The sequence below is a fragment of the Zonotrichia albicollis genome, chromosome 3 (genome assembly GCF_047830755.1).
Source record: "Zonotrichia albicollis isolate bZonAlb1 chromosome 3, bZonAlb1.hap1, whole genome shotgun sequence".
In the NCBI taxonomy this organism is placed as follows: domain Eukaryota; kingdom Metazoa; phylum Chordata; class Aves; order Passeriformes; family Passerellidae; genus Zonotrichia; species Zonotrichia albicollis.
In genome coordinates, this window is record NC_133821.1 from 218917 (window position 1) to 238126 (window position 19210).

General features: G+C 45.9%; 2 long non-coding RNA genes across 2 annotated transcripts in view; both read right to left on the bottom strand.

Moving 5' to 3' along the window:
- The window catches only part of LOC141728385 (uncharacterized), a 45096-nt gene extending 31378 nt beyond the window's left edge, over positions 1-13718 (bottom strand). The window contains exon 1 of the long non-coding RNA XR_012579308.1: positions 12829-13718. This is a non-coding gene — a long non-coding RNA (uncharacterized LOC141728385). The remainder of the gene's footprint in view (positions 1-12828) is intronic.
- LOC141728384 (uncharacterized) lies at positions 10522-12322 on the bottom strand. The gene is made up of 3 exons (XR_012579307.1): positions 11762-12322; positions 11170-11234; positions 10522-10551 (listed from the first exon to the last, which is right to left on the bottom strand). It is a non-coding gene; the product is annotated as an uncharacterized LOC141728384 (long non-coding RNA).
- Positions 13719-19210: the final 5492 nt, after the last annotated feature.

Consider the following 19210-nt stretch of genomic DNA (forward strand, 5'->3'; position numbering starts at 1 on the left):
CCCCAAAACCGAATAAACTTTCATTTTCAACAAAAATATTATTCCCAACGGAATAAACCCATAGTGCCTCAAGATATCAAAATAAAAATAACACCTAGAAACAAACACAAAGACTAAAGACAAACGTAACCATAAACAATGTCTCCCAAATTACCCGCAACCATAAAACATACACTACAATCAAACCAACCAAATAAATAAAAGCCCTGGAAGACGATAAACACACATGCAATTCTCGAGATTAAAAACCCGCTGCTATGAACGACACGACGCTACCTCAAAAGCCCACCGAAACAAACACTACCCGCTCACGCCAATAAAAGCCACCTCAACAGAATTAAAATCCGAACCGCTGCTTCGCGCTACGACCCGTAAAAACCATTGCGCGCCTTTCTAAACATAATACCCCGGCAAAAAAAACCATATCCGACTACGAAACCCAATCCGAAACGAACCTTTATCATCCCCACCGGCACCGAGAACCGCAGCACTCCGGAAGAACACCGTAGCCCTTAGCGTACCCCCGCTGCAAACCGAACACAGCGATGCAATCAATGCCGAAAAAGCGCCTCCGAACCGCGGCACCGCCCCAGCACTGCGAGCAGCCGAAGCCCGCGCTCGCTGCCGGCCCCGGACGGAGCGCGGCTCCCGCCAGGAGACCGGCTCCTCCGGCGGCTCCTCCGGCACGCGGGGCCGGCGCCGGCCCGGAGAGCCGCGCCCGCTGCCCCTGCCCGGCGGGGCCGGCACCGGGCCCGGGGGTGGCGGCGGCGCCCGAGCCCCGCGCCCGGAGCGGACGGAGCGGCCGGCACCGCCCGGGCCGCCGCAGCAGCGCCCGCGCCGCCTCTGCCGCCCGTGGCCGGCCCGGCGCGGCTCCGCCACCGCCGCCCTTGGCCGGCCCGGCCGCGCCAAATCCCCCGTGCGCCCCGGCAGCTGCCCGGGCCGTGCCAGCGCCGCTCCCGAGCGGCAACGTTCCGGCCCGGGCCGCGGCCACCACAAGCGCCCTCCCATGCAGCGGCACGGCCCCCTTGCAGCCCTGCAAAGGCTGCCACAGCTGCAGCTTCCCGCAACCGAAGCCCGAAACTGACGCCGCAGGCGGGGCTCGCCTCCCTTCAACAAGGGCAAAGAAGTGTCCTCTCCCCTTCACGTTCGTCCCCTACGAGAGCACAAAAGAAGGGGCGCTCCTCAAATGAAAGCCTTCGACTGATGGCAAAGGGCCATTTCCACCTCCATTCAAAGCCTTGAAAAGGAGGGACACCACGGCTGCCCCCTCCATTTCAACCCTAGGGTGATGAAAATGGGGTGGCTGCCTTCAAACCAAACCCATAACACCACAAGAATACTTTTCCCATTCCCCTTCAAATAGAACGCAGGGATTCCCTGTCACCCCCGGGATACCCCCAACAGCCTGGAAAAGGCAGCTTTTCCTGCAATCAACGCCCTTAAAACCACAAGTGAAGAGGGATCCCCTCAGTTCAAACGCAGACAATAAAAGAAGAGGAGCTGCTTCCTCCTCCTTAATCCCTTTCGTCCTCATAAGCTCCATTTCTGCTCCTGGGGAAGCGGGGAGGGACTGGCAAGATGAAATTGCAAAGGGGAAGGACAAAATTCCCCGCTCCAAACCCACACGGGCTCACCTGCTCGGCTGCTGCTCCCCGGCACAAAGATTCGTCCCTCGGCACAAACCCCTCCACTCAGCAGCTCCATGCAAAAATGTACAGAGGCAAACTCTCCCCCCGTTAAAACCGCCTCGCCCCGGCAAGAGCCACCCCCTCATCATCCTCACAGCTCACACCTGGGCTGCTCCGAGCCCTCATCATCCTCACACTCACACCTGGGCTGCTCCGAGCCCCATCATCCTCACACTCACACCTGGGCTGCTCCGAGCCCCTCATCATCCTCACACTCACACCTGGGCTGCTCCGAGCCCCCATCATCTATTTGTCACATTTATATTCGCTTTTAGATTTAGAATTTATATTACTGTATAATATTTATTATAATGTATATTACATCTCTTCATGTTACTTACATAGATTTCTATTTCTATTTCTTTTTAAATTCATAGTTTAGTATTACATCTTTAGATTTTTATTATATATTTCTCTGTGCCAATTTAGATTTCTATTGTACTTATATTATTTATATAAAAACCCCTGCCTCTAACGAAAGAAAAACCAAAGACACCCCTTTATTTAAACCACATTTAAAATTTTAAAAATAATTTTGTTTGTCGTAATTCTATTCACATTTACATTTGTAATTTTCATTTATTATATTTATAGATATCTTATAGATTGGAGAGAATACCTTTTTATATAATAATAGATATATTCTTTTTACACAACATATTTCTTTTCCTTATATTTACGTAGATTAAATATTTATTGATATCGAGATATATAGGATATAATTGGATTTCTATTTTTATACCTTTTATGAAATCTCCAGCCTATACCCCAATGAAAACCAAACAATCCCCAATTCATTTAAACTATATTTAAACATAAATCCTGTCACGGCTGCATTGCACAGCAGTGCCCCGAGCTAATCTGACACTTGTTCATCTCCTGTACCTGAGACTGAACCCGCTCACCTTGATCGCACCTGGCAGAACCATTTTCGTACCTTTTCCTGGCATTTCTTGGGTTTTCTCTGGCCTTTTTTGTGCCCTCTATTGCCTCTCTTTCTTGCCTTGTTTCTTGGGGCTTTTCCTCCCTTTTTCCTTGACTTTTTCTGGCATTTCTTGGGTTCTTTTCTTCGTTTCTTCTTGCCCATCTTGGGGTTTTTTTTCTGTTTCTTTCTGGGTTTTTTTCCGGAAATTTTCGTCCCCATCTTGTTGGTTTTTTTTTTTTTTTTTTTTTTTCTGATTTTATTTCTTGCCCATCTTGGGATTATTTTTTCTGTTTTCTTTTATCGGGGTTTTTCTCGTCCATCTTGTTTTATTTTTTCTCGTTTATTTCTTGCCCATCTTGGGGATTTTTTCTGTGTTTTTTCTTGCACATCTCGAAGTCTTTATCCTTTTTTTTTTTTTCTTCTTCTTTTTTCTTTTTTTTTTCTTTTTTTCTTTTTATCTTTTTTTTGTCCTTTTTTTTTTTTTTTTTTTTTTTTTCCCTGCGTTTCTCCTTGCCCTCCTTGGTTTTTTTTTTTTGGCCTGCCTGCCTTCCTTCCTTCCTGCCTTCCTATCCTTCTTTCTTTCTTCCTTTCAGTTCCTTTCCTTATTTTCTTGTTTTCTTTTTCTTTCTTTCTTTCCCTGTATGTCTAATCTTGGTTTTCCTTTCTAGCTTTAGAATAAAAAAGCAGCACTAAAAACTTTCGGGCTACCGGGGAGTAAAACAAAACTGCAAAACGAAAATGATGTAAAGAAAACTATTTACTCCCTGGCAGCCTGAAATTTTCTACTGCTGTACGTGACATAGAGCTTTTATTCCTTCTTATAGATAGTTGATATTTTATACTTACTTTATACAGCGCCCCCTGCCGTGTGCCCCGGAGACCTGCAGGGAGAGCGCTGCGGCGTCCTTCGGTTCTGTTTAAAGAAACTCGGCTCAATTCGGCTTGGTTCGGCTCTTGGTCTAAACTTGTTTCAGTTCGGCTCTTCGGCCCAACTCGGCACGGTGCGGCTAAACTCGGTCATATTCAGCACATTCTCTAAATGCGGCCAGTGTCGGCTCCACTCGGCTATCGGTTCCAGTCGGCTATCATCGGCTCTTGGGCTGTTTTCGGCTACACTCGCTCTTCGGGTAAACTCGGCTATTTTCGGCTACCATCGTCTCTTCGGGTAAACTCGGTTGTTTTCGGCTACACTCGGCTCTTCGGGTAAACTCGGCTGTTTTCGGCTACACTCGGCTCTTCGGGTAAACTCGGCTATTTTCGGCTACACTCGGCTCTTCGGGTAAACTCGGCTGTTGTCGGTAACACTCGGCTCTTCGGTTCAAGTCGGGATTTTTCGGCCATCCTCGGCTCGCTGAGGGCGGGAGAGCGGGCATGAGAGGACCCCGGAGCACAGAGGGAAGGTTTATCCAGATGCCTGTCACAAACCCGCAGAAATACGCCCGCTCGCGGCGTCGCTGAGCCCACAGCATGTATCGGATACGCTTCAAACGCCACAGAAAAATCCGTCGGGGCCGCCATGACGTCGGTATTCCATGCAGGCAGTTCACTTACACCCACCGGGGTCCTCCACTTCCCCGCCATCTCGAGAAGGTCAACGAAAAGTCCGAGACACCCGCGACACGCCACTCCCAGCATGGCGGCCTCTCGGCTGCCTGCCGGCGCACGGCTGCAGTACCGCGCTCTGCCCACAAGGAGGCAGCACTGCCGCCCGCCCCAGACGGGGGCGCAGCGCGCCTCGGGGCTGTGGGCAGCGACGGCGGCAAAAAAGAACAGGGGCGACCCCAGACAAAAACTGCTCTGAAATAAATGCCAAAAACCTGCCTCTTATCCGACCAGAACCAAACAAACCGCCTTGGTTTAAAATCCTATTAAAATCAATTTGATAGTCCTATTTTTCGTATTTATATTCACATGCATATTTATAGTGGACATTGATGTAGCATGTAATTTATAAAATATATTCTGTGTATTCCTACTGTTTCTATTTATTTATATTTTGTGGTTTTAAAAAAATCTTTCTATATTTATTGTATATTTCTATGTTAAAAGCATGATAGAAATGTAATTTTAATTATTTAAAATAAAAATCCCATACTAACTAAACAAATACAAAAAAGCTCTATTCTTTTAAACTATATTGAAATATTTTTATATTTATAGCTTGCATGACTATATTCACATTTATATTTATAGTTTATATTTAAGCATTATATTAATCATGATATATAATATGTGTCCTATTCAAATAATAGAAATAAATTATTTTTTAAATTATGTACCATATCTACTGCTACAACTTATTTTATCTTAGATTTTTAATTTTATATTAGCCTTTACCTATTTATGATCTCTTTCTATACTTAGATTTCTACCTTTATATTATTTGTATCTATCATTTTTGTACTAAAACCCCTGCTTTTGCCAAATAAAAAACAAAACCCCCCTTTATGTTAAACTGCTTTAAAAAACTTATATCAATATGGTGTAATATATAACAAATGATAGATATGATAAACATAAAATTGATATAAATTTATTTATATCTATTTCCTATAATACACTACAATAAGATATAAGACAGATGAAGAGTAAAATTTCTATAACTGTTCTACCTAACTGTGACTACGTGCCAGGGCAGGGCAGCTCTGATCGTAAGTGGTACAATATAAGTACGTACAATATAGGCTGAGGTAAACAGTGCAAGTGTAAACAGAGCGTAAGTACACACAATGTAAGGTGACACACTTACATACAGTATAAACCAACACAGGTACACACAATATAAACCAATATAGGTACATCCAATGTAAGTACATATAGTATAAACCAACATAGGTACATACAGTATAAGTACATACAGTATAAGCCAGCATAGGTACACACAATAGAGGTACATACAACATAAGCCAACATAGGCAAATACAATACAAGCCAGGACTTGAGATAACTCTCTGGAAGACGAATTCTTGAGCCCTGTACCCTTTGAAAAGATGGAACCTAAGGAACTGCTGCAGTCACCTGAGGAGGTGCATCTGAAAAAAAGTCAGGACAAAAGTCAAAGGGCTGCAGAATAACTTAAGTGCTCGGCTAAATTGGGCTGTAATCGGCTAAACTCGGCTATTGTCGGCTGCATTCGGCTGGATGCGCCTCTTCGGCTCGTTCGGCTCGCTTCGGCCGAACTCGGAGCTGCTCTGTACGTTCGGCGGGGCTCGACTTCATTCAGCCGAACTCGGAGCCGCGCTGTGCGCTCGGCGCGGCTCGGCTTCATTCGGCTGAACTCGGAGCCGCTCTGTGCGCTCGGCGCGGCTCGGCTCGCTTCGGCCGAACTCGGAGCCGCTCTGTGCGCTCGGCAAGGCTCGGCTTCATTCGGCCGAACTCGGAGCCGCTCTGTGCGCTCGGCAAGGCTCGGCTTCATTCAGCCGAACTCGGAGCCGCTCTGTGCGCTCAGCGCGGCCCGCTTCGGCTCGCTTCGGCCGAACTCGGAGCCGCTCTGTACATTCAGCGCGGCTCGGCTTCATTCAGCCGAACTCGGAGCCGCTCTGTGCGCTCGGCGCGGCTCGGCTCGCTTCGGCCGAACTCGGAGTCGCTCTGTGTGCTCGGCTCGCTTCGGCCGAACTCGGAGCCGCTCTGTGCGTTCGGCGCGCCTCGGCTCGGCTCGGCTCCCTGAGGGCGGGCAAGCGGCGCCGCCTCACGTTAAACGCGCCCGGCTCGGGGCTCTCCTGCTGCCGCGTCCCGCGGGCGGCCCGCCCATCGCACGGACACGACCGGGAGCGCGGGGCGGCACAGGGGCTCATTAGGCGGTGACCGCACTCGCGCTAATTAGCGCGCACGAGAGCAGCGGGCTCGGTTCGCCTGAGCTCGGCTCCGTTCAGGCAGCCTCGCAAGCCTGGCCTCGGTTCGCTCGAGGCCGTCGGGTTCGGGCGGTCTCGCCTTGCTTCGGCTGAGCTCGTTCCATTCGGCCGAAGGAGGCGTCGTTCGCTCGTGTTTTTACAAATATCTTTCTCTATAGATTGTATATTTCTATATTTAGATTTATACTTCTATAATACTTCTATTATTCCAAATAAAAACCCCGTCTCTAACCAAATAAATACAAAAAACAACCTTCTTTTAAACGAGATTGAAATATTTTTATACTTAGTATAATTATATTCCCATTCATATTTATAGTTTCTTTTGATGCAGTGTACTAATTATATATAATATATGTAAAGTTCTAGAAATGTATTTAAATTATTATTTATATTATGTGTCATATCTACTGCTACAACTAACTTTATATATCTATCTGTATTTATTTATGATATATTCCTGTACTTAGATTTCTACATTTATATTGTTTGTATTTATAATTTTTATAATCAAAACCCTGCCTATTGACAAATAAAAACAACCTGCTTTATTTAGCTATTTAAAAAAATATTTTCATGATTATAATTTTCATGTTTATATTTGTAATTTATTCTAGATTACATGAGAACACACCTGCTCCTGCACCCCAGTGGGGCTTCCTCTCCTGGGGACCTTGGGGTGCCCCAACGGCATCAGAGCCCCGAGTCTTCACCCCCCTCTCCTCTATTTAGAAACTACACAGGAACTTTTTTCTGGAAACAAAGACATTACCTAAATCCTCTCCCCGTGTCCCAGACAGATAGATGTTCAGTTATTAGTTGGCTGGGCAGCAGTTTCTTAAATAGAATGATAAACAAGATGTGAACATTTTAGCTACAAGCAAATAGGCAAATCTGAACAAGGTACCGATGGCCAGCCACCGAAGTTATTTTGAAGCAATTTTTTAAACAATAAAATACTGCTACCACAAAAATAAAGCAAAAAGCTAACTACTGGCTAAGAAAAAATTAACTTTTGACAACAACAACATTCCAACCACACAGGCTTTTTTCCCAATATCATACCTTATAACTACCTCTCTTGGGAATTCTCATCATGTATCCCAAAAGGAATAAATACCTTAGAGCGTCCTAAAGCAAAAAGTAGCACACATGAGCTCCTCACACTCCCGGCAGTGCACTGAGCTCCTCACACTCCAGCGCAGCGTGCACTGAGTCTGCAACAAATTCTGCTCAGTGAGGGTCTGCAAACAAAGGTTCAACTGATGAATTGAACTGATTTTATAGGGATGTTTTCTAAGCACAGAAGCACAAAAAAGAACAAGCAGTAATAATTCTTAAATAAATCTGCAAGTTTTATTTAGCATATATGCGAGTGATTTCCAACCTGTGGCTTCTCACTTTGATTGGTCTGTAGGTTCAGGAAGATGACAATGCACACTCTGCCTTCCCTGAGCCCCCACGGCAGCTGAGCGCTGCTCCGTGTGCTCAGATCGTCAGGAGCTGGATTACACGTACCCGGACGGACTGGAACTGCTCTGCTGCAGATTCAGGAGACGACGGCAGAGAGGGGCTGGCCGAGGCGTCGTCCAAATTCCATTTCTGTGTGACGAGAAGCGGTTTGTTCCCAACAGCTGCAACATCCCCGGCTCGCTTCCGTGGTGAGTACCGATGGCGCACAAATGGCAGCCCGAGGAAATCGTGTTCTGGGCTCTAAGTGGCTGGGACAGGGTCTGATTTTTTGTTTTGTATCTGTATGACGATTAGTACGACAGGGCTCTGAGGGATGACATGGCAACACAGAATTAAAAACTCCTCGATAGGATTACATCGACTTCTAGGAAAAGACAAAAGCCTATCACCCTTCTGAAATCTACTTTTAATCCAAAGCACACGGATTGTCACTATACTGCACCTTCCAGCTTTTCAAAGCAGCTTACTTCTGAAGACCAGGAAACATTGATTTCTACAGAAACAATGGGCAATCCCCAGGCTAATTTAAGCACTACTCTTTAATAGGGGATCTGCCAGCGTGCCAGTCCAGCTTCAAGTGCGCTTTATTTCAGTCTCACATCCCCACAAAATTCTTCTCACATCTTCCAACCCTGAAATCTTCTTTTTCCCTAAGGCTTCTCATCATTAGCAATTTCCAAGTAACATGGTATTTTTACAACATTCAAAAATGTCATGCTGGACTGTGCTAGAGAGTAATCTGCAAATATAAGCTTAGCAAAGATTGAATTGACTTGTCCAGAGAAAAAACCTACAAGTGAACACCCACACCTGCCTACAAAGAGCTAACAAGCCCCTGGCAGCTACCACATCAAAGCACAGTGGATGTTTCTAACAGAGGGTAAGGATAACAATACCACCTTTTGTTCTCTCCAGCTTGTTTTCCCTGCAGTCATATTTTGCTTCTTATGATTGTTTTAGTCTCTGTATCTTTTTGGACAGCACCGAGCCTGACGACAAGGATACGAGAGTCTTTCCCTGCCGTAGGGAGAGAACCAGGAAAACAGTTAAAAAAAGAACAGGGTAGTTTGAAATTCATACTTCCAGTGAGAAGCAGCGCCTAACAAACAGAACAAAAGCAAACAAAGCACGATACCTCCCTGGGGACAGAAGACTTATAAACCCTCCAGGATTTACGACCAACCCCTTCAGGACAGCAGCCAAGTGTCCCATGAGGTGGTGCTGCACCAAAGAACGATCTGACAGGTTCCAAAGAGTCAAATGCACAATATTTTGCAAAGCCGTAAAATCTTGCAAAATAACAAAAATACAATAGATATAAACTACAGGGCAAGAGTACAAGTGTTCGCTTTAAGAGCTGGAACCATCCAGGTGAGCACCTGATAACTGGATCCTCACCAGAGTTTGAACCCTTCGGTACACAGAAGGGTTTTCCCCAGAAATTTCACAGACTGAGTTTTGATAGAAGCACACTTGCCAGATCCTCAGAAGCATCACCCATTCTCCAGGTGTCTGCAGAGAGCTGCAAATGGCTCTCACGTAGTTTGAGCTAGTTCTCCAAGGTCTCAGGGTGAATTTCACCAGATGCAACCAAATCGGGCGACTCCCAGTGGGACAGAAGGAACCCAAAGTTTGGGTAAGCAGAGCTGCAGCAAATACTGAGGAAACAAACATAACAGCGTAAAAAATAATAAACCATCCTTTTTTTTTCTCTTGCTTTTGTTTTTTTCTTATTCAGATCAGCATAGCAACTAAAGAGAAGGTGAAAAACTCACCATTACTGAACATTTCATCATCTGTAAGCCGAGCATCCTTAGCACAGAGGACTCCAAAGTTAAAATTCACCGATCCCTGGGAAATAAAACCAAATATTGTATGATAAACAGTCAAACAGCAGACATAAAAATTTGTTTCCTCTAAGGACTTTCAGGTATGTATGTATCTTTGCATACATCCTACACATTAGAACATACACTTTATACCATCACCTAATACATAATATTTTACCTTTAAATTTTGATAGTATAGCATGAATTTTTAACTTAAATTGGCGATCTATTATTATTAAGTTGGTACTGAAAGTTATTTCTGCTGTCACGTTCAAAAAAACATTATTTTTTTTTTTTACTGTAATGAGCAATTGATTTCAAAGTCATCACAAGCCCATCAAAATACAAAGCTGTATTCACTGGGCGGGTCTGTGAGCTAGAAGTAGTTAGGCTTGTACTTCCCTCTTGTTCTTCCAGAACCGATAAATCCTGTCAACAAAACCAGAATCTTTAGCCCACTGCTGTGAAAGATTCTACAAGGATGATGGTTTGATTTGTGTTTACAAGTTTTGATTTGAAATGGCCAGTTCAATGGATAAAGACAGTTTAAGTACTATTACGTTACTATTATTATTATTTCTATTATTATTTTTACTATTACTACTACTATTATTATCACCTGCTACTGGAAGAAACAAACCAGTCGTACCTATACTTAATTACTTTTATTTCCAGAAAATAATAAAGAAAAGGAACCAAACCAAAAAAAGTCACTTCCTACCTTTTATATCAAGGGAGGAAAAATTTCTCTTGGGCTCTTCTCCAATTTATCAAGACTCATAGCACTGAAAGGCAAACAAAACAGTGCTTTATAGAAGGGCAAGTGCACATTTCAAGGCTGAACCACCAACCGATTGCAGTGACAGCAGTTACAACATGAATCGTTCCGAGAGCCTCTGTTAAATGCAATGTTCTGTGGAACTGCCATTTCTTTCCCAAAATACTAACTTCCAACACTTCCTAAACGTATTTGGTATTTTAAAACAACAGAAGTTAGTGAGACACTGTGTGGAGGTCAGGTTTAAATTTATTTCCTTCTAAAGCACAGAGCTCTGTTCCATCACCCTTCACTTCGGCTCTGCACTGAATCACGGTGAGCATTTGAGGAGTGCTCAATAACCAATTCTATTTCTCTCTTTTTCTAGTTCTCTCTATTCCTAAATAATTAAAGACAAGTCCTATGAAAAATTACAAGTTCAGCATCAAAGTCACACTTTTTCCCTTTGTCTGGTCAAGAACAGGCTCTAAATTCACTTAGTGCTGCCTGCAACGATTAAGACGTGCAAAACCATTTTTACATGTTTTATAGGTTTATCATAAAAGCCACGGAACGCAAGCTCTGAATTACAGGAAAAGGTACACAGTCAAATATCTAAAGGGATCACTTATTTGTAAATGCATACCTTGACAGAGATCGCACTGAGAACGTTTCTGTGGGACTCTAAGGGAGACATATTTCCTGAGTACCCTGTAAACAAGAAAAGCTAGGATATATTACAGGACATACCCACTTTTTCTACATATTCAAATAGGATTTTTAATAAAAACAACTCAGTTGAAAAAGAAAGAAGAAAACCAAGGTCATTTTACTCAGCTATATTTACTCCTGATTTAGAGAAAAAAAAAAGTCACGGGTGCTGCAAAGAAAAAAAAAAGTGAACCATAAACGCCTACAGTACAATTTTAAAACAAGTGCTTGGATAAAAGAATCTCATGGAACGTGAAGTAGAAAAAAAGTGAAACCACTATCAGACCTGCCTATTTTCTCACCTTGGTACAAGAAAATCCTAAAAGCAGTATAAAGTCACTGCCTAAAACCGGTCATGGGATGTAACCAAGAACAATTTAGGCATTTGCTAATCTAGACAGAAACCTTTTCTGGATGCTAGTGTCAAATCACAAGTTTTGTCTTTCAGAAGCCCGACAATGCTGGAAAGCACTTTCCCTGGGGCTGGGGAGGGCAGGGGCAGAAGGGGATGAGTTTGCAGATCGCACCTGTGCCATCGGAAGGATACAGCCCGCCTGCTCCCTGCGCTGGGCATTCTCCCGGCCATCTCTGGCTTTACCGCTCAGCGCCGCTCCATCCGTTTGCATGGCAGAAAGAGCCTCGAGCACTAGCGCAGGCAGCAGCCCAGTCATTCCGGCGATATCGCAGCGCTCTCTGCTCGCAACGCCCAACACGCGGCGGAGCCGCCTCCGCCCGCAGCACCGGCAGCAGCCCGAGGGAGACGGCTGCAGCTCGGGGGCTGCTGCGCCTCCGCCAGCCTGAGGGCAGCCGCCCCACCGGGACCGCGGGAGCGCCCGGCGCCGCTCGCCCGGGGCGGCTCCTGCAGCTCCCGGCCCGCGGCAGCAAAGCACCGCCTCGCCCTCCGCCATCGCTACCGCTCAGTAAGGCCGAAGAACCGGGCCGACGCTCCTTCCGCGCTGCTCAGCTCCGTGCGGGCGGCCAGACGGAGGTTTCGCCCCTCCGGCGTCGCCGCCGCAGCGCCGTTCCGCGCTGGAGAGGGGCCGGGAGCAGCCCGCGCACAGCCCCGCGTGGGCCGCCTGGCACGCCAGCCACTCCGGTGCCCCGTCAGCCGTTGCGTCACACGCCTCGCCGGCAGCAGGGCCTGCCGGGAGTTGTAGTCTCGGGCTGACAGCCACTGCTCCGTCCTCCGCCACCGGGAGCTGCAGTCCCTCCCGGGCATCAAACGGGTCCTTCGCCCCCGGGCGGGGAAGGACCTGAGGCAGCAACGCTCCTCCCGAATGCCCTCTCTTTTTCGCTCCAACCTTTTTTCTTTTTTCACTCTGCTTTTCACCCCTTCCCTTCCCTCTTGTGGTCCTGATTCCTTTCCTTTCCTTCCCTTCCCTTTTTTCTATTTCTGATCTTGGTTTTCCTTTCTAGCTTTAGAGTAAAAAAGCAGCAGTAGAAAGTTTCAGGCTACCTGGGAGTAAAAAAAACCTCCAAAACGAAAATGATTTAAAGAAAACTATTTATTCCCTGGGAGCCTGAAATTTTCTACTGCTGCACGTGACATAGAGCTTTTATTCCTTCTTATAGAGAGTTGATATTTTTTACTTACTTTATACAGCGCCCCCTGCCGTGTGCGCCGGCGCACTGCAGCCCCAGCGCTCCCTGCCGTCTGTCCCGGCGGACTGCAGGCACAGCGCCCCCTGCCGTGTGATCCGGAGACCTGCAGGGAGAGCGCTGCGGCGTCCTTCGGTTCTGTTTCAAGAAACTCGGCTCAATTCGGCTTGCTTCGGCTCTTGGTCTAAACTTGTTTCAGTTCGGCTCTTCGGCCCAACTCGGCACGGTGCGGCTAAACTCGGTCATATTCAGCACATTCTCTAAATGCGGCCAGTGTCGGCTCCACTCGGCTATCGGTTCCAGTCGGCTATCATCGGCTCTTGGTGTAAACTCGGCTGTTTTCGGCTACACTCGCTCTTCGGGTAAACTCGGCTATTTTCGGCTACCATCGGTTCTTCGGGCAAACTCGGCTGTTTTCGGCTACCATCGGCTCTTCGGGCAATCTCGGCTGTTTTCGGCTACACTCGGCTCTTCGGGTAAACTCGGCTGTTTTCGGCTACCATCGGCTCTTCGGGCAATCTCGGCTGTTTTCGGCTACACTCGGCTCTTCGGGCAAATTTGGCTGTTTTCGGCTACACTCGGCCCTTCGGTTAAACTCGGCTGTTTTCGGAAACACTCGGCTCTTCGGGTAAACTCGGTTATTGTCGGCAACAGTCGGCTCTTCGGTTCAAGTCGGGATTTTTCGGCCATCCTCGGCTCACTGAGGGCGGGAGAGCGGGCATGAGAGGACCCCGGCGCACAGAGGGAAGGTTTACCCAGATGCCTGTCACAAACCCGCAGAAATACGCCCGCCCGCGGCGACGCTGAGCCCACAGCATGTATCGGATACGCTTCAAACGCCACAGAAAAATTCGTCGGGGCCGCCATGACGTCGGTATTCCATGCAGGCAGTTCACATACACCCACCGGGGTCCTCCACTTCCCCGCCATCTCGAGAAGGTCAACGAAAAGTCCGAGACACCCGCGACACGCCACTCCCAACATGGCGGCCTCTCGCCTGCCTGCCGGCGCACGGCTGCAGTACCGCGCTCTGCCCACAAGGCGGCAGCACTGCCGCCCGCCCCAGACGGGGGCGCAGCGCGCCTCGGGGCTGCGGGCAGCGACGGCGGCAAAAAAGAACAGGGGCGACCCCAGACAAAAACTGCTCTGAAATAAATGCCAAAAACCTGCCTCTTATCCGACCAGAACCAAACAAACCGCCTTGCTTTAAAATCCTATTAAAATCAATTTGATAGTCCTATTTTTCGTATTTATATTCACATGCATATTTATAGTGGACATTGATGTAGCATGTAATTTATAAAATATATTCTGTGTATTCCTACTGTTTCTATTTATTTATATTTTCTGGTTTTAAAAAAATCTTTCTATATTTATTGTATATTTCTATGTTAAAAGAATGATAGAAATGTAATTTTAATTATTTAAAATAAAAATCCCATACTAACTAAACAAATACAAAAAAGCTCTATTCTTTTAAACTATATTGAAATATTTTTATATTTATAGCTTGCCTGACTATATTCACATTTATATTTATAGTTTATATTTTATATTTATAGCTTGCATGACTATATTCACATTTATATTTATAGTTTATATTTAAGCATTATATTAATCATGATATATAATATGTTTCCTATTCAAATAACAGAAATAAATTATTTTTTAAATTATGTACCATATCTACTGCTACAACTTATTTTATCTTAGATTTTTAATTTTATATTAGCCTTTTGCTCCTTATGATCTGTTTCTATACTTAGATTTCTATCTTTATATTATTTGTATTTATCATTTTTGTACTAAAACCCCTGCTTTTGCCAAATAAAAAACAAAAACCCCCTTTATGTTAAAATGCTTTAAAAAACTTATATCAATATCGTGTAATATATAACAAATGATAGATAAGATAAACATAAAAAAATTCATATCAATTTTATATCTATTTCTTACAATATAGGCTGAGGTAAACAGTGCAAGTGTAAACAGAGCGTAAGTACACACAATATAAGGTGACACACTTACATACAGTATAAACCAACACAGGTACACACAAAATAAACCAATATAGGTACATCCAATGTAAGTACATATAGTATAAACCAACATAGGTACATACAGTATAAGTACATACAGTATAAGCCAGCATAGGTACACACAATAGAGGTACATACAACATAAGCCAAAATAGGTAAATACAATACAAGCCAGGACTTGAGATAACTCTCTGGAAGACGAATTCTTGAGCCCTGTACCCTTTGAAAAGATGGAACCTAAGGAACTGCTGCAGTCACCTGAGGAGGTGCATCTGAAAAAAAGTCAGGACAAAAGTCAAAGGGCTGCAGAATAACTTAAGTGCTCGGCTAAATTGGGCTGTAATCGGCTAAACTCGGCTATTGTCGGCTGCATTCGGCTGGATGCGCCTCTTCGGCCGAACTCGGCTCGCTTCGGCCGAATTCGGAGCCTCTCTGTGCGCTCGGCGCGGCTCGGCTTCATTCGGCTGAACTCGGAGCCGCTCTCTGCGCTCGGCTCGTTCGGCTCGCTTCGGCCGAACTCGGAGCTGCTCTGTACGTTCGGCGCGGCTCGGCTTCATTCAGCCGAACTCGGAGCCGCTCTGTGCGCTCGGCGCGGCTCGGCTTCATTCAGCCGAACTCGGAGCCGCTCTGTGCGCACGGCGCGGCGCGCCTCGGCTCGCTTCGGCCGAACTCGGAGTCGCTCTGTGCGCTCGGCGCGGCTCGGCTCGCTTCGGCCGAACTCGGAGCCGCTCTGTGCGTTCGGCGCGCCTCGGCTCGCTTTGGCCGAACTCGGAGCCGCTCTGTGCGCTCAGCGCGGCTCGGCTTCATTCAGCCGAACTCGGAGCCGAAGCGCGGCTCGTGTCGCTTCGGCCGAACTCGGAGCCTCTCTGTGCGTTCGGCGCGGCTCGGGTTTATTCGGCCGAACTCGGAGCCGCTCTGTGCGCTCGGCGCGCCTCGGCTCGCTTCGGCCGAACTCGGAGCCGCTCTGTGCGTTCGGCGCGCCTCGGCTCGGCTCGGCTCCCTGAGGGCGGGCAAGCGGCGCCGCCTCACGTTAAACGCGCCCGGCTCGGGGCTCTCCTGCTGCCGCGTCCCGCGGGCGGCCCGCCCATCGCACGGACACGACCGGGAGCGCGGGGCGGCACAGGGGCTCATTAGGCGGTGACCGCACTCGCGCTAATTAGCGCGCACGAGAGCAGCGGGCTCGGTTCGCCTGAGCTCGGCTCCGTTCAGGCAGCCTCGCAAGCCTGGCCTCGGTTCGCTCGAGGCCGTCAGGTTCGGCCGGTCTCGCCTTGCTTCGGCTGAGCTCGTTCCATTCGGCCGAAGGAGGCGTCGTTCGCTCGTGTTTTTACAAATATCTTTCTCTATAGATTGTATATTTCTATATTTAGATTTATACTTCTATAATACTTCTATTATTCCAAATAAAAACCCTGTCTCTAACCAAATAAATACAAAAAACCACCTTCTTTTAAACGAGATTGAAATATTTTTATACTTAGTATAGTTATATTCCCATTTATATTTATAGTTTCTTTTGATGCAGTGTATTAATAATTATATATAATATATGTAAAGTTCTAGAAATGTATTTGAATTATTATTTATATTATGTGTCATATCTACTGCTACAACTAATTTTTTCTTGTTTTTAAACTTTATATATATATCTGTATTTATTTATTACATATTCCTATACTTAGATTTCTACATTTATATTGTTTGTATTTATAATCTTTATAATCAAAACCCTGCCTATTGACAAATAAAAACAACCTGCTTTATTTAGCTATTTAAAAAAATATTTTCATGATTATAATTTTCATGTTTATATTTATAATTTATTCTAGATTACATGAGAACACACCTGCTCCTGCACCCCAGTGGGGCTTCCTCTCCTGGGGACCTTGGGGTGCCCCAATGGCATCAGAGCCCCGAGTCTTCACCCCCCTCTCCTCTATTTAGAAACTACACAGGAACTTTTTTCTGGAAACAAAGACATTACCTAAATCCTCTCCCCGTGTCCCAGACAGATAGATATTCAGTTATTAGTTGGCTGGGCAGCAGTTTCTTAAATAGAATGATAAACAAGATGTGAACTTTTTAGCTACAAGGAAATAGGCAAATCTGAACAAGGTACCGATGGCCAGCCACTCAAGTTATGTTGAAGCAATTTTTTAAACAATAAAATACTGCTACCACAAAAATAAAGCAAAAAGCTAACTACTGGCTAAGAAAGAATTAACTTTTGACAGCAACAACATTCCAACCACACAGGCTTTTTTCCCGATGTCATACCTTATAACTACCTCTCTTGGGAATTCTCATCATGTATCCCAAAAGGAATAAATACCTTAGAGCGTCCTAAAGCAAAAAGTAGCACACATGAGCTCCTCACACTCCCGGCAGTGCACTGAGCTCCTCACACTCCAGCGCAGCGTGCACTGAGTCTGCAACAAATTCTGCTCAGTGAGGGTCTGCAAACAAAGGTTCAACTGATGAACTGAACTGATTTTGTAGGGATGTTTTCTAAGCACAGAAGCACAAAAAAGAACAAGCAGAAACAATTCTTAAATAAATCTGCAAGTTTTATTTAGCATATATGCGAGTGATTTCCACCCTGTGGCTTCTCACTTTGATTGGTCTGTAGGTTCAGGAAGATGACAATGCACACTCTGCCTTCCCTGAGCCCCCACGGCAGCTGAGCGCTGCTCCGTGTGCTCAGATCGTCAGGAGCTGGATTACACGTACCCGGACGGACTGCAACTGCTCTGCTGCAGATTCAGGAGACGACGGCAGAGAGGGGCTGGCCGAGGCGTCGTCCGAATTCCATTTCTGTGTGACGAGAAGCGGTTTGTTCCCAACAGCTGCAACATCCCCGGCTCGCTTCCGTGGTGAGTACCGATGGCACACAAATGGCAGCCCGAGGAAATCGTGTTCTGGGCTCTAAGTGGCTGGGACAGGGTCTGATTTTTTGTTTTGTATCTGTATGACGATTAGTACGACAGGGCTCTGAGGGATGACATGGCAACACAGAATTAAAAACTCCTCGATAGGATTACATCGACGACTAGGAAAAGACAAAAGCCTATCACCCTTCTGAAATCTGCTTTTAATCCAAAGCACACGGATTGTCACTATGCTGCACCTTCCAGCTTTTCAAAGCAGCTTACTTCTGAAGACCAGGAAACATTGATTTCTACAGAAACAATGGGCAACCCCCAGGCTAATTTAAGCACTACTCTTTAATAGGGGATCTGCCAGCGTGCCAGTCCAGCTTCAAGTGCACTTTATTTCAGTCTAACATCCCCACAAAATTCTTCTCACATCTTCCAACCCTGAAATCTTCTTTTTTCCCTAAGGCTTCTCATCATTAGCAATTTCCAAGTAACATGGTATTTTTACAACATTCAAAAATGTCATGCTGGACTGTGCTAGAGAGTAATCTGCAAATATAAGCTTAGCAAAGATTGAATTGACTTGTCCAGAGAAAAAACCTACAAGTGAACACCCACACCTGCCTACAAAGAGCTAACAAGCCCCTGGCAGCTACCAGCATCAAAGCACAGTGGATGTTTCTAATAGAGGGTAAGGATAACAATACCACCTTTTGTTCTCTCCAGCTTGTTTTCCCTGCAGTCATATTTTGCTTCTTAGGATTGTTTTAGTCTCTGTATCTTTTTGGACAGCACCGAGCCTGACGACAAGGACACGAGAGTCTTTCCCTGCCGTAGGGAGAGAACCAGGAAAACAGTTAAAAAAAGAACAGGGTAGTTTAAAATTCATACTTCCAGTGAGAAGCAGCGCCTAACAAACAGAACAAAAGCAAACAAAGCACGATAGCTCCCTGGGGACAGAAGACTTATAAACCCTCCAGGATTTACGACCAACCCCTTCAGGACAGCAGCCAAGTGTCCCATGAGGTGGTCCTGCACCAAAGAACCACCTGACAGGTTCCAAAGAGTCAAATGCACAATATTTTGCAAAGCCGTAAAATCTTGCAAAATAACAAAAATACAATAGATATAAACTACAGGGCAAGAGTACAAGTGTTCGCTTTAAGAGCTGGAACCATGCAGGTGAGCACCTGATAACTGGATCCTCACCAGAGTTTGAACCCTTCGGTACACAGAAGGGTTTTCCCCAGAAATTTCACAGACTGAGTTTTGATAGAAGTACACTTGCCAGATCCTCAGAAGCATCACCCATTCTCCAGGTGTCTGGAGAGAACTGCAAATGGCTCTCACGTAGTTTGAGCTGGTTCTCCAAGGTCTCAGGGTGAATTTCACCAGATGCAACCAAATCGGGCACCTCCCAGTGGGACAGAAGGAACCCAAAGTTTGGGTAAGCAGAGCTGCAGCA